Source organism: Lissotriton vulgaris, chromosome 7, assembly GCF_964263255.1.
Source record: "Lissotriton vulgaris chromosome 7, aLisVul1.2, whole genome shotgun sequence".
Classification (NCBI taxonomy): Eukaryota; Metazoa; Chordata; class Amphibia; order Caudata; family Salamandridae; genus Lissotriton; species Lissotriton vulgaris.
In genome coordinates this window covers 614,322,867-614,335,780 of record NC_141695.1, presented here as the reverse complement: position 1 = coordinate 614,335,780, position 12,914 = coordinate 614,322,867, and the positions used below count along the sequence as shown (strand labels likewise).

Here is a 12,914-nt window from a genome sequence, read left to right as displayed (position 1 = left end):
CTAAGCTATCAAGTTTTCAAGTCAAGAAATACTTTATTCGGTTCAATATTCAAAAACCATAAAACTACAAGACATACATAGAAAGCTATCTTTAAACATAGCCAACAGAGGTCCACTAAGTCTTTCCGTCGCTGTCTGGTACCATTCTATCGGAATACCATTTGGCCCGGACGCCTTTCCCGGCTTGATGTTGTGAATCGCCCTTTGGATTTCCTCCACCGTGATATCAACCTCTAATTCAGCCCCCTCTTCCGGTGCGAGCGTTTGTAGGGGGATGTTCTCCAGTGTTGTTCTCACCAATTCTGCTGTTACAATAGTTTCCGGTGTATACACTACCTCAAAATAGTCCGCTAACGTCTCCACTATCTCCTCAGGGCTCGTGTGTACCTTCCCTTGTTTGTCGCGAATGTGTTGTATCCCCCTAGTGCTACCTCCCCTCTTGTCTAGCCAGGCCAACATTTTCCCTGCCTTGTCCCCTATGTCGTATATATTCTGTGGGCTGTGTCTGTTATCTGAGACACTGTTTGCAGCTTAATGTGTTCCCTAAGGAGCTGTTGTTTTAGGAGCAAGGTCTGGGATGTATCTGGTGTGGGATTCACCTCATGCGCCACTGTTGCTGTGTGTAGTGCCAGTTCCAATTCAGACAGTTCACATTGCTTCTCTCTCCTATGCCCCGTGATGGAAGCTATAGCCTGGCCTCGTAACACCGTCTTGTAAGCTTCCCATAGGGTAGTTGGTGACTGGACTGACTCAGTGTTTTCCACAAAATAGTGTGATGTTGTTGTTTTGAGTGTTTTGCGTATCTTGGGTATCTTGAGGTATGATGCATGTATTGGATATAATCTCCTACGTTTCCTTTCCTGCGTGGACAGTGTGAGTGTGACCGGGGAGTGGTCCGATATCCCTCTAGGGTGTATATCTACAGTGTCAACCTGCAATAATCCATCACCCAGCGCCATGAAGTAATCTATTTGTGTCAGGCTATTGTGCACCGTAGAGTGGTAGGTGTACTGCCTCGCGGCAGGGTGCGTGTGGCGCCATATATCGATCAGTCCCATTGCAGTCATAAATCTCTGCATCTGAGAGGGGTTCCCTGTTTGTGGCAACACCGGGAGTCTATCTGTAAGGGGATCTATCACTGCGTTGAAGTCCCCTCCGATTATAATATCTCCCTCAGGTAGTTCTAGCAGGAACTTTCCTAACGCTGGAAGTATGATCGAGTGTAATGCCGGGGGGACATATACCGATACCACGTTCAGGAGTTTCCCCTCCCATTGGCCCTGAAGTGCTGCGAAACAACCTTGTGTATCTACCTTAGTACTTAGTGGGATGAATTGTGCTGACTTTTTTAACAGAATGCCCGTGCCCATTGTGCCCGTGGAAAACTCAGAATGCGCCACCATTTTGTATACCTTTCTGTCAAGTGCCTTCGTCGCAGTCCCTGTGAGGTATGTCTCCTGGAGGAGTACCAATGCCGGCCCCTGCCTTTTCACCGCATTCAACACCAACCCTCTTTTTATCTTGTCTCCCAACCCTCTCACATTCCATGACATGAGCCGAAGAGGCACCACTTGGGATCGCTGCGACCCCTCCTCAGCTACCTGCCCTTGTGCGTCTTGCATTATTTATCTTGTAAGGTTGGTAGTGTTGCTCGGATCCCATTTTCGGGGTGTGTCCGCCCAGTGTCTGTCCTAGTTTGCTCGCATGTTCTGGTACGTAGCTAGACCTTGCTTGTGGAACTTCAATAACTTGTAAACAACCCCGTCCCTCCTCCCCCCTCCCTGCCTCCCTGCTTAACGGGCATGCAACCGCCCGCCCGCCTCCCCAACATAGCAGAGTGCTTGATCCATCCCCTTTAACAGTTTACTTGCGCGCTGGGTGGAGAATCCTCCGGAGCAGGCGACATCCCTGCCCTCTTTTGAGCGCCCCAGGCCAGTGTCCAGGTGCGTCCTTCCAGCAGAGACTGTTTCACGGGCAAAAGTTTTTTTGGGGGCGTACACCATGGAGTCAGCATTCCACCCCTCCAGCAGCCCCTTGGCTTTCCAGCGTTGGTGATCTATTCCCCCCTCCCCTCTTCCAGATGATTGTGACCCTGGGAGTCCATCGTCTCGGTGGTTCCGGTCTTGTCTCTTTGTGCGATGCGGTTGGCCTGTGGGTCTCCAGCCCTCCAACCAGTCTTGTGCAATCTCCGGTGTTTCAAAAAAACAGACCTTGTCCTCTGCCACCACTCGAAGACGTGCTGGGGAAAGCATGGAGTAGGGCACTTCCTTCGCCCTTAAAGCCTTCTTGACGTCTAGGAAAGTTTTCCTCCTGCGCGCCACCTCAGCAGTGTAATCTGGGAAGAAGGCGACAGTTGAGTTCTGAATGCGGATGGGCGGAGATACCCTTGCCGCCTGCAAGATGGCATCCCGGTCGCGGAAAATGAAAAGTCTCGCTAGGATAGGCCTCGGGGACGCCCCCGGCTTTGGCTTCCCACCGGGCACTCTGTGGGCCCTTTCCACCGAAAAGAAGTGTGAGAGGCCCTTGGGTTGTAGGTGTGTTTGGATCAGTTTCTCTACATATAGGTCCATTGCCCCTTTTCCTTCAGATTCCGGAACCCCTAGTATTCGAAACGTCCTTCCTGGTCATCCATCTTGTCTCTGAGGGATTTGTTTTCGGCCGCCATCTTCTCCATTGCCACTTGTAGTTCTGAGACGTCTTCCACCAGGGATTTCGTAACCACCTCCACTTGTTTCACTCTTTCGTTCATTTTTTGGAGGTCTGCTCTAATAAGAGTTACTTCAGTAGCAGTAGATCCCACCGTGGTCTGCACCTGCGCTAGGGCACGCATTACATCCTCCAGCGTCGTCTTTTTCGTCCCGTCTCCTTCTTGGGCTTTCCCCGTGGAATTACGAGAGTTCACCTGGGGTGAAGTGTTCTTGTCGTAGGCGAATTTGTCTAATCCCGCCTGCGTGGAGTTGTGTTTGGGACCTCTGCCCGCCATGGTCTTTCTCGTGTCCGCCTCAATCCTGCGTCGTGAGATCACTAACTTCGGGGTCTGGCTGCCAGTTGCGGGTTCTTTGTCTCGACCGCAGCCTCCGAGGTTCCAGGTGTCCGCTACTCTCCAGTGTTCAGTGTAGGCTAGATCTTCTTTACGGGCGCTATTCAGGCTCCCTACGTGCCTCTTGTTTCCGGTGGTGCGTGTGCTTGGCGGCGTCCCTTTCCCTAACGTTTTTCTCACTGCCTCTTAGGTGTGGTAGGGGGGTTTGTGATGTCCCTCCGGTACGTCTTAGTGAGGCAGTGTCTCCCTGGCACCAAGTTTGCTTATCGGTTCCTGCATCCGCTTCGTGTCGCTTCTTCCCCAGCTCCCCCTGCAGCACAATCTGTTACCGGCTGGATGTACTGCTCATAGTTACTGATGTCCTCGTGGGTATGGACCAACGACGTTTCTGGGGTTCAGTGGGGGAGTAGACCAAGTGATTGTCCGGATGTAATGTTGGCGGTGTGTGTCGGGACCAGTCGGCCTTTTACCCCGGCAGACCCTGGCCTTCAAGTCTCGCCAGGGGGTCTCTGTTCGTGCTGCTGTCTTGCCACCCTGTCACGGGTTCCAGTGTGCTCGTCTGGTGGGGCCGTAGCGCCGTATTTCTTTGTCACCGGAACTCTGCCTGCCTAGCGCGCAGATCGCATCCCACACTCACCAGTCACCTGGGTCTCGCGGGCGTCTCTGCTGTTGTCTGTATCATCTATCGGCCCTTGGTGCAGTGTTGTTCCTCCCGTTGTGACATTTGTTGCCTCCGGTAGCGCCGCCACTACCTCCGTCTTCAGTGGCACTCTCAGTTTCGGTTTGTCGGGCCACTTCCTGTGCCTGAGTCCCGCCGCCTCCTCTCTTCCGCCCGGGTCACTGTTTCAGGCCAGTCCACTGCTTTCTCCCTCGCGCAGGCCTCGCCGCCCCGGATCTCTTCGCCTCAGTTCTAGATGACCGCCGGCTTCCGAAATGTCTCTGCGGGGTCCCGCCCGGTCCTAGACCCGGTCAGCCCCACTGGAGTATGATTGTGGGCGGATTAATGTATCGGATTTGTGGGGGATATCGCCTCGCTCCCGGAGCTCCTTCGCTAAGCTGCCGCCATGTTCGGCTGCTAGCCACGCCCCCTCAACATGCTAACTTTTGACACACATTTGCGTACGTGACAGTGTAGTATTAGTTTCTCTGAATCCGTGTTGCTTACAATTCTACATCGTTAGTACACTATCAAGACACCTTGAACATTTCGTACAAAGCCTGAACATACATTATGCAAATGTTTTTTTTTTTTATTAATCTATAAGGGGATGGTACTATTACAGAGACAATAAACAATGTCCGCTCGGCTGAAAACCCGACATGGCAGCATGAATGCTGTTCTAAATACATGCACATTTCCGTACTCCAATTAGAGGAGGACTCTGATGTCATTGCAGGGTTATCGCTGTCATCTGCGTTTCAGTACGGCTGATTCCTGTTTACTCTCCTCAAGGATGGATGTCCAACCTGTCATCAAGACGGTGACCTACATACCGTGCCTTCAGGTAATGGGGAAGCAGATTCTTGGCAGAACACCTGCCCTAGACAACTAGGTTAGGGAATGCATAGTTGGAGTACATAATACCCAGTACTTTGTGGCAGCATATATACAATGTTTTCGCACAATGGTGGAATCGTTCATTCTTTTTACTGTCCTTATACTGTTAATCACTTTTGTCTGCTTCTGTCTAATAATCATTGCATCCCATATATTTTATACAGGAATCCCGATGTTTCAATGGATATTGAAAGTGTCCCTTTGTATATTTCTTGTATCTCTCTCTGAGTGAGCACGAGTGACTAAGTGAAAAGGCTCTAGATCAGTTATCATGATTCCTTGGGAGTTAGAGTTTGAGTTGAGGTTGTCCAAACCATTTTTTACCTTGCCAGGTTTCGGAGTACTTATAGTGGCACTGTGAGCTGCAGGACTATAGATAGGCCAGCATATCCTAAGGGGGTGCACCAAATCAGTCTGGTACCATCCCGTTGTTTGTTGTCCAACAAATGAACAGTTCCTCCTGAAAAGTAGTAACCGTGCAACTCTAGCAGGCCAACACAGCAAAGAAAGCAGAAAAGTGGTAGTCCCTCCTGGCAGCACAACAGCCTTTCTTCCTTGCAGAAGGTCCCCAGTCCAGAAGTGTTCTCAGTATATAGTGTCAGAGGTTCAGTATTAAAATCAATTTTAGTCTTTGAAGTAGAGAGGCTTCAAAGAAAAGTCTTTTTAGTGCACAAAACCCCACCCTTCCTTGCCCTTGCTCCAGACACACTACACAAGACCACTCACTCATTGTCAGTGAAATTGCTCTCCCACCCTCGCAGCTCCACCATTAAGTGAGGTGCCCCTGCCCCTGCACTCTTGAGTGTTGGTGATCGAGGCCCTCCTCCACCGGCAGGTTTCCGGGCACCTCATCCCTGGTGGTCCAGTGGACCTCTGTCTCCTTTCTTTCTTTCTGCTGCTTCACTCGTTTTTTTTCTCCCCTTTCTATCTTTCACCTTTCTGCACCTCTGCTCTTTTGCGCCTTATTTCTGCCCATTTTCCCTTTCTCTCCCTCTGCTCCTTCACTCGCTTTCACTCGTTTTTCTACCCTTTCTATCTTTCACCTTTCTGCTCTTTTCTGCATCTCTGCTCTTTTGTGCCTTATTTCTGCTTATTTTCCCTTTTTTCTTTATCCCTTCTTTCCTCCCTTTACCTTTCCCCGCCGCTGCTACCCCCGCGGCCCCTCCCCCCCCTCCAGCGCGACCGGCCCAATCCAGCTGCCCTCCCCGCCTCCCAGCTGTCCAGCCCTCCCCGACCCCTACTTAATGGTGGCCACTCCGGGGACAGGCGAGCAAGACCACTGACTCATTGTCAGTGAAATTGCTCTCCCACCCTCGCAGCTCCACCATTAAGTGAGGTGCCCCTGCCCCTGCACTCTTGAGTGTTGGTGATCGAGGCCCTCCTCCACCCGCAGGTTTCCCTGCACCTCATCCCTGGTGGTCCAGTGGACCTCTGTCTCCTTTCTTTCTGCTCCTTCACTCGTTTGTCTCCCCTTTCTATCTTTCACCTTTCTGCACCTCTGCTCTTTTGCGCCTTATTTCTGCCCATTTTCCCTTTCTCTCCCTCTGCTCCTTCACTCGTTTTCACTCGTTTTTTCCCCTTTCTATCTTTCACCTTTCTGCACCTCTGCTCTTTTGTGCCTTATTTCCGCCCATTTTCCCTTTCTCTCCCTCTGCTCCTTCACTCGTTTTCACTCGTTTTTCTACCCTTTCTATCTTTCACCTTTCTGCTCTTTTCTGCATCTCTGCTCTTCTGTGCCTTATTTCTGCTTATTTTCCCTTTTTTCTTTATCCCTTCTTTCCTCCCTTTACCTTTCCCTGCTGCTGCTGCCCCCGCGGCCCCTCCCCCCCAACGCGACCGGCCCAATCCAGCTCCCCTCCTGCTCCCGCCTCCCAGCTGTCCAGCCCTCCCCGACCCCTACTTAATGGCGGCCACGGGCTGCGGGCGCACCGCTGGTGCACCGAAGGCGCGTCAAAGGCAAGCATGTCTGCGCCCGTCTGCGACCCGTCCGGGACCAGCACCAGGAACCCTGGACCTCCGCCCCGCCAACGCTACGACCAGCAGCACTCCACGCACTCACTCGTTCCCCGACGACTGGAAACACGCCGAGGTCAACCCCCTCCTAAAGAAACCCTCAGTGGACCCCACCGACCTCAAAAACTACAGACCCATCTCCCTGCTCCCGTTCCCAGCGAAAGTCATCGAGAAAGCCATCAACAGCCAACTCGCCACATTCATTGAAGAACACAACATCCTCGACTCCTCCCAATCCGGCTTCAGAAAAAACCACAGTACGGAAACTGCCCTCCTCGTGGCAACAGACAACATCCGCACCTTACTGGACAAAGGAGAAACAGTAGCCCTCATCCTTCTCGACTTATCAGCGGCGTTCGACACAGTCTCCCACCGCACCCTAATACGCAGACTCTACAATGCAGGAATCCAGGACAAGGCCCTCGACTGGATCTGCTCCTTCCTTTCCGGCAGGACGCAGCGGGTCAGACTCCCCCCTTTCCTCAAGGACCCCGCACCTACCACCTGCGGAGTCCCCCAGGGCTCCTCCCTCAGCCCGACGCTCTTCAACGTCTACATGGCTCCATTTGCCCCCATCGTCAGAACCTACGGACTGAACATTGTGTCATACGCAGACGACACCCAGCTCATCCTTTCCCTATCCAACGAGCCCAACACCGCCAGACGCAACTTTCGAGAAGGCATGGAAGCCGTCGCCAAATGGATGAAAAACAGCTGCCTACAACTAAACACCAACAAAACAGAAGTACTCATCATGGGCCCAAACTCCGACACCTGGAGCGACACCTGGTGGCCCACCGCCCTCAGAAACCCGCCAACCCCCACAGACCGCGCACGCAACCTAGGAATCATCCTGGACTCCGAGCTCAAAATGGACCGCCAGATCAACTCTGTCTCATCTTCCTGCTTCCACACCCTCCGCCTCCTTCGTAAGACCTTCAAATGGATCCCCCTCGAACACCGAAAGACAGTCACTCACGCCCTGGTCACCAGCAGACTCGACTACAGCAACGCACTCTACGCCGGAACCTCATCCGCAAACTACAGAACATCCAGACCGCCGCCGCCGCAAGACTGGTCCTCAACCTGCCAAAACACTGCCACATCTCCCAGCACCTGCGCACACTCCACTGGCTCCCCGTCGAGGCGAGAATCACCTTTAAGATGCTCACCCACGCACACAAGGCCCTCCATGGCACCGGACCAGCATACCTGAACAGCCGACTCAAATTCCACGCACCCCAAAGGACCCTACGATCAGCCCAGCTTTCCTACGCCGTGGTCCCCCGCACCAGAAAGACCAGATCGGGAGGCCGCTCCTTCTCCTTCCTCGCGGCCAAAGCATGGAACGCCCTTCCGTTCCACCTCAGACAGACAACATCGCTCCCCATCTTCGCAAGAAACCTCAAAACCTGGCTCTTCGACAGACCCCCTCCTTGATGGAATGGAACCTGCACCCCCCCCCCCCCCCCCCCCCCCCCCTAGCGCCTTGAGACCCTTACGGGTGAGTGGTCACGCTTTAACAAACTCCTGATTGATTGACAGGAGTATGCAGCTCTTTGTGTGAGGAAGACCCATTAGCCTGGTGATGGGCCATCAGGATATGCAGGTAACACCTGGGCTCCCTTTGTGTGTGACTGTCTAGAGTAAATTCACAAAGCCCAACTTTCATCCAACCCAGACGTGTATTCTAGGGACAGGCAGAGGCCCCAGAATGGTTAAGGTAAGAAAATGCCAGCTTTCTGAATGTACAAGAAACAATTGATGGAAGTAATGCTGAACAATACAAACGTTCACCCAGTCACAAGGATCTGGGTTTAATACATCGTTCTTTTGCTCACCACGCCACCCCGTTTGAACCCAGCCATATGCAAATCAGTCTTGAACCTTTTCCTCATGGGAACAGTCCTGCCTGAACTGCCAACCCAGTTCCTCCCTAGACCAGAAAGAAGCATCCTGGGACTGGTATTAGGGCATCACCCCATACCAGCCAGGATAGCTTGAATTTAGTGACGCAGTGAGCACGGGACCCATGTCTGGGAATACCACTTAGGGCGACAAAAGCAAAAGGAACAATTTGTTTGACATTGTTCAACATTTTGTCCATCAATTGTTCTTTTTGCAGCTTTCGGAAAGTGGCATTTTCAGACCTGCAATTTAAAAACCAACGTTATTAAATGATGTGTTTTTAAATTGTGAGTCCCGAGACAATAAACTCCAGTTTCGTATCTTCTCCCAATTGAAAGTTACTCTTGTAAAGTGTTACAAGGCAGCTCCAATGCCAGCCTATGAATTTAGCAGTTTTTCAGTACCAGGACATGTAAAACTTCAAAGCACATGGCCTACTTTTTAAGTACACTGTACCCTGCCCATGGGTTTACCTCGGACCTACCTTAGGGGTGCCTTACACATAGTGAAAGGAAAGGTTTGGGCCTGGCAAGTAAGTGAACTTGCCAGGTCGAAATGGCAGTTTAAAGCTGTGCACACAGGCTCTGCAGTGGCAGGCCTGAGACAGATTTGAAGGGCTACTCATGTGGTTTCACAATCTGTGCTGCAGACCCACTAGTAGCGTTTTATTTACAGGCCCTGGGCACATATAGTACACTGTACTAGGGCTTTATCAGTAAATCAAATATGCCAATCATGGAGAAACCAAATGCCATTACATTTTAGACAAAGAGCACATGCACTGGTACAGTGACCAGGGGTCTAACACCAGCAAAAACTAAGTTCAGCAGTAGTCAGGAGGTCAAAAGCAAAAAGACAGGGGAAACCACACCAAAAGATGCCAGGTCTAACAGTTTTCATGGTACTGGGGAAAGGACTATCTGCTGCAGTCACTCAGCTAATGTCCCAGAGGCCAATAAATCTACCTCCTGGTGCATAGGAACAAACAACTGAATTCTGTGGAAAGTAAATTAGTGATCGAGAAGCGTTTCCCTTTACATTCTAGCACTTCCTTGTTCTTTGTAGTATTTTGTTTTGCATTTGATCAGGCAAATGTTTTCAAGATGACATAAGATGTGTGTTTACTTTTCCTCCAGCATTTTGAAATGCTTTTTCCTTTTATTTTTTTGACCAATGCTTTATAGGCAAAGATGGTCAAAGCCAACAGCTCAGCACTCACATTATAAAGGCAAGACCTATGGGCTGTTGGTATAACACAGGGAAAGTTCTTGGCTCCAAAGCGTTACACAGTTTTGGGAGGATTTCAGTTCATTTTTGATCTGTCATCTTCCTCAAAGGGATATTTTTTCTACGTTTTGGGTTTCTCAAGTTTGTTTAGCAAAAAAAATGTAAAAAATAACAATCAATGCTTCACTTATTGCTCATGGCATTGAATACTGGCTTTAGTATGGAAGGTTCTTCATTCCCGACAATTGACACTAGAGCTACCTATCATGTCTAGTTAGTCCTTTTCCATGCGGGTATCCAGCCATGATCACAGAGAACAAGGTTGCTGCCAAGTTTGCTCTAGTACTGTAGGGGACCATCCGTCCCATGGCAAGTTTACTTCAACCGACTGTTTTCAGTTTGTATTCCCAGCTTAATGCCAATGTAAAAATAAAAAATAAATACATGCCACTACAGCTAGGTACCCAAGTGTCTTCAGTCATCTCTTACTGTATTTTTCAGCTGAGAAGACTTTGTTATATTGTCCCCTATTCTACTTGGAAGGCAGATGTGCATTAAGGCAACAGCCGATTATGCAGATATTAAGACTGCTTTTCTTAATCACCTACAATCCTTTCAAAATCGAGCAGCACCTAGGATCATGGTCATTTCCTGTTTTAGCCACTTGAAACCCACTATGGGTTGGCTACCAGTATGCCTGTCTTTTACTTTAAAATTTCTTTTTTAGGACATGGCTGACCAGCAGACAACATGTCTGCTTAGTTCTAAAGCTCTTGCTTTAGAACTGAGCAGGACTAAACCCGTTTATAATAGCTATACTGAGGAGACATCTGAACCTGGTGTACACCCCCTCTGATGTGGCACTATGTGTAGTACATCCGACCCTAAAACAACTGTTAGCTGGACCTGAAGGGCTATTGATGTGGCAGGCGCTAAGTGCGGTGGGCTGCCATTTGTATGTGAAGCCTGCTTGACAACACAACTATAAAACACTACTCCATAAATTAGTGATCACTGGCTCTAGGATCATCAGAGGATGACGGCAAGGGTCTAGCATTGGTTAGACACAGCGAAGACCAGAAGGTCAATAGCTGTCTTGGTCCTACCAGCAAATGACTTCTCTCTTATCTGAGGATCACACAGTTGCAGCGGCAGTCCTTGATGGAGTCTGCGCTGGAAACTGACTTTGTATGCTAATGCCCCCACACATGTGTAGTGGAAGTATGCAGGAGTGGGGGCAGAGAATGCCAGAGCGTGGATCTTTTGCTGCACAAGGACAGTTTGGTGGTGACGAGCCTGTGATGCTGCTACATCTGATCGAAACACCCTCACACGTGTTTGGGGGACATGCTTGAGAGCAGCCAGAATGCTGAGCTACTGATGTTGAAGGACATTTAGGTGGTGCTCAGCTTGCCGCTCTACGGCACTGGGCTGAGTGTCCCCATAGTATGAACAGTAATGTTATGGCCCTAATGAAGCAGTTCTGCTGAAGAGGTCCGTAGCAGCTTTGGAGAGGCTTGATTTCATGCCTATTTGGGACTGCACTGAATAGTTCGCTCCAAGGCGGAATACAGGGCAAGCGATTCCTGCTGCAATACTTTCTAGTGGAGATTCATTATTAGAGGTTACACTCAAACATTTGATCTGTATTGAGTTGGCCTGAGTGTTTGAACTATAAGCCATAACTCATTACCTGGCAACAAGCATGGTTAAAAGTAAAAATAGACATTCTAAATTATTGTTTAAAGGCAGAAGCACAAAAACGACTGATGCTGCAGACTTAGCAGTATATCTCAAAGTGACATTCCCTAACAACTATGGATGACATGAAACAGTTGTACTTGACATGAAGATTAGCCTCAAATAGACTCCAAAATAAACTTTTTGTCTCTAGTATCAGACTATTTTATAGGACGCATGGGCAGACCTGCTCATAGGATTGATGGGGCCGAGCAGCACATATGAGACTCAAAAGATGGGGCAAATACAACGAAAGAAGTCATACGTCGGCTTGAGAAAATTGCTGCATTTGGTGGATGCAAAAAAAGGATGATATAGAAGAGAGGTCAATGTGCAACACCCTATACATAGTTGGGAGTATTGGCATCTATGGCTTTTCACAAAGTGTAACTTTTTGTAGAAACTCTGCCAGCAAATACTTTTGTAACAGAACACTTCTCCCTATGTTTTATTGTGGAAAGAGTACACTGGTCTCTTGCGTCCAAACTGCCTCCTTGAGCCCTATCACATGGATGGAGGCACAGTATTGAAATTGGCACGAAAATGATTCCAAATTGAGTATCTGGGAATTAAGGTATCTTTTTTTCCGGCTTTATGCTAGCAATCCGAGAGGCCTGACTATCCTCTACCGCCGCAAAAAATTGCCCTGATTGAATTGTGTATGATGTGCTGTATAATGCCAATTTAAGGCCAACAATAGAAACCATGCCTACTATTTCGTTCAAGTGGGAGATGCTGTGTAGTTTTGCAAAAGCACCACTATACACCAGAAAAGTCCTGCTGCTGGGTTCTCACCACATAATTCATAACCTCCCATGAATCTGTGAGGTAAACATTTCACCTGAAAACCATCTCAGTGGCTAAGCTCATTTGTAATCTACAGTGAACACATTGAGCCAAGAACCATTTCCCTACTTCTGTGCAAAGCCAAGGAGAAGTTACTGCAGAACAACTTATGGTTAGGCAAGATACACCTTCAGGTTATGACCCTTTCTCGCACACTGATATGTTGACACAGGGCATTTAAAGGTTAGAAATGTATTTTCCTCAGACATGTGTAGATGAGGGTGCACTCTAGTCTGCATAGGCAGAGTTTTCCATGTTTAGATTGGATATGTCTGAACCATTTGTCTCAGACCTGTTCAGCTGAATGCATCCCTGAGATTTGAACTCTTGCTCTGAAGTACTATAGAGATAGCCTCTAAAATGTGAACACTTGCTCTAAAATAATGAGAGGCAAGCCTCCTCAGTCCTCCACTCTAATTTGTTGGCTTGATAACATTGATCTTTTCCGTAGGTATGCCTCGATGAGGTGAATGGTCCCATGTTCTAACCTCTAGGTCTATCAGTTTGATAGCATTCTGAATTCGGAACATGTTAGCACACAGGGATAGATGGATACCCCCTCCGATTTCAATTCTCACTTCC

At 49.2% G+C, this 12,914-nt stretch overlaps 1 protein-coding gene across 3 annotated transcripts in view; it reads left to right on the top strand.

The window, feature by feature from the left end:
• The window catches only part of TMEM94 (transmembrane protein 94), a 734,938-nt gene that overhangs the window by 228,339 nt on the left and 493,685 nt on the right, over positions 1 to 12,914 (top strand). The window lies entirely within an intron of this gene.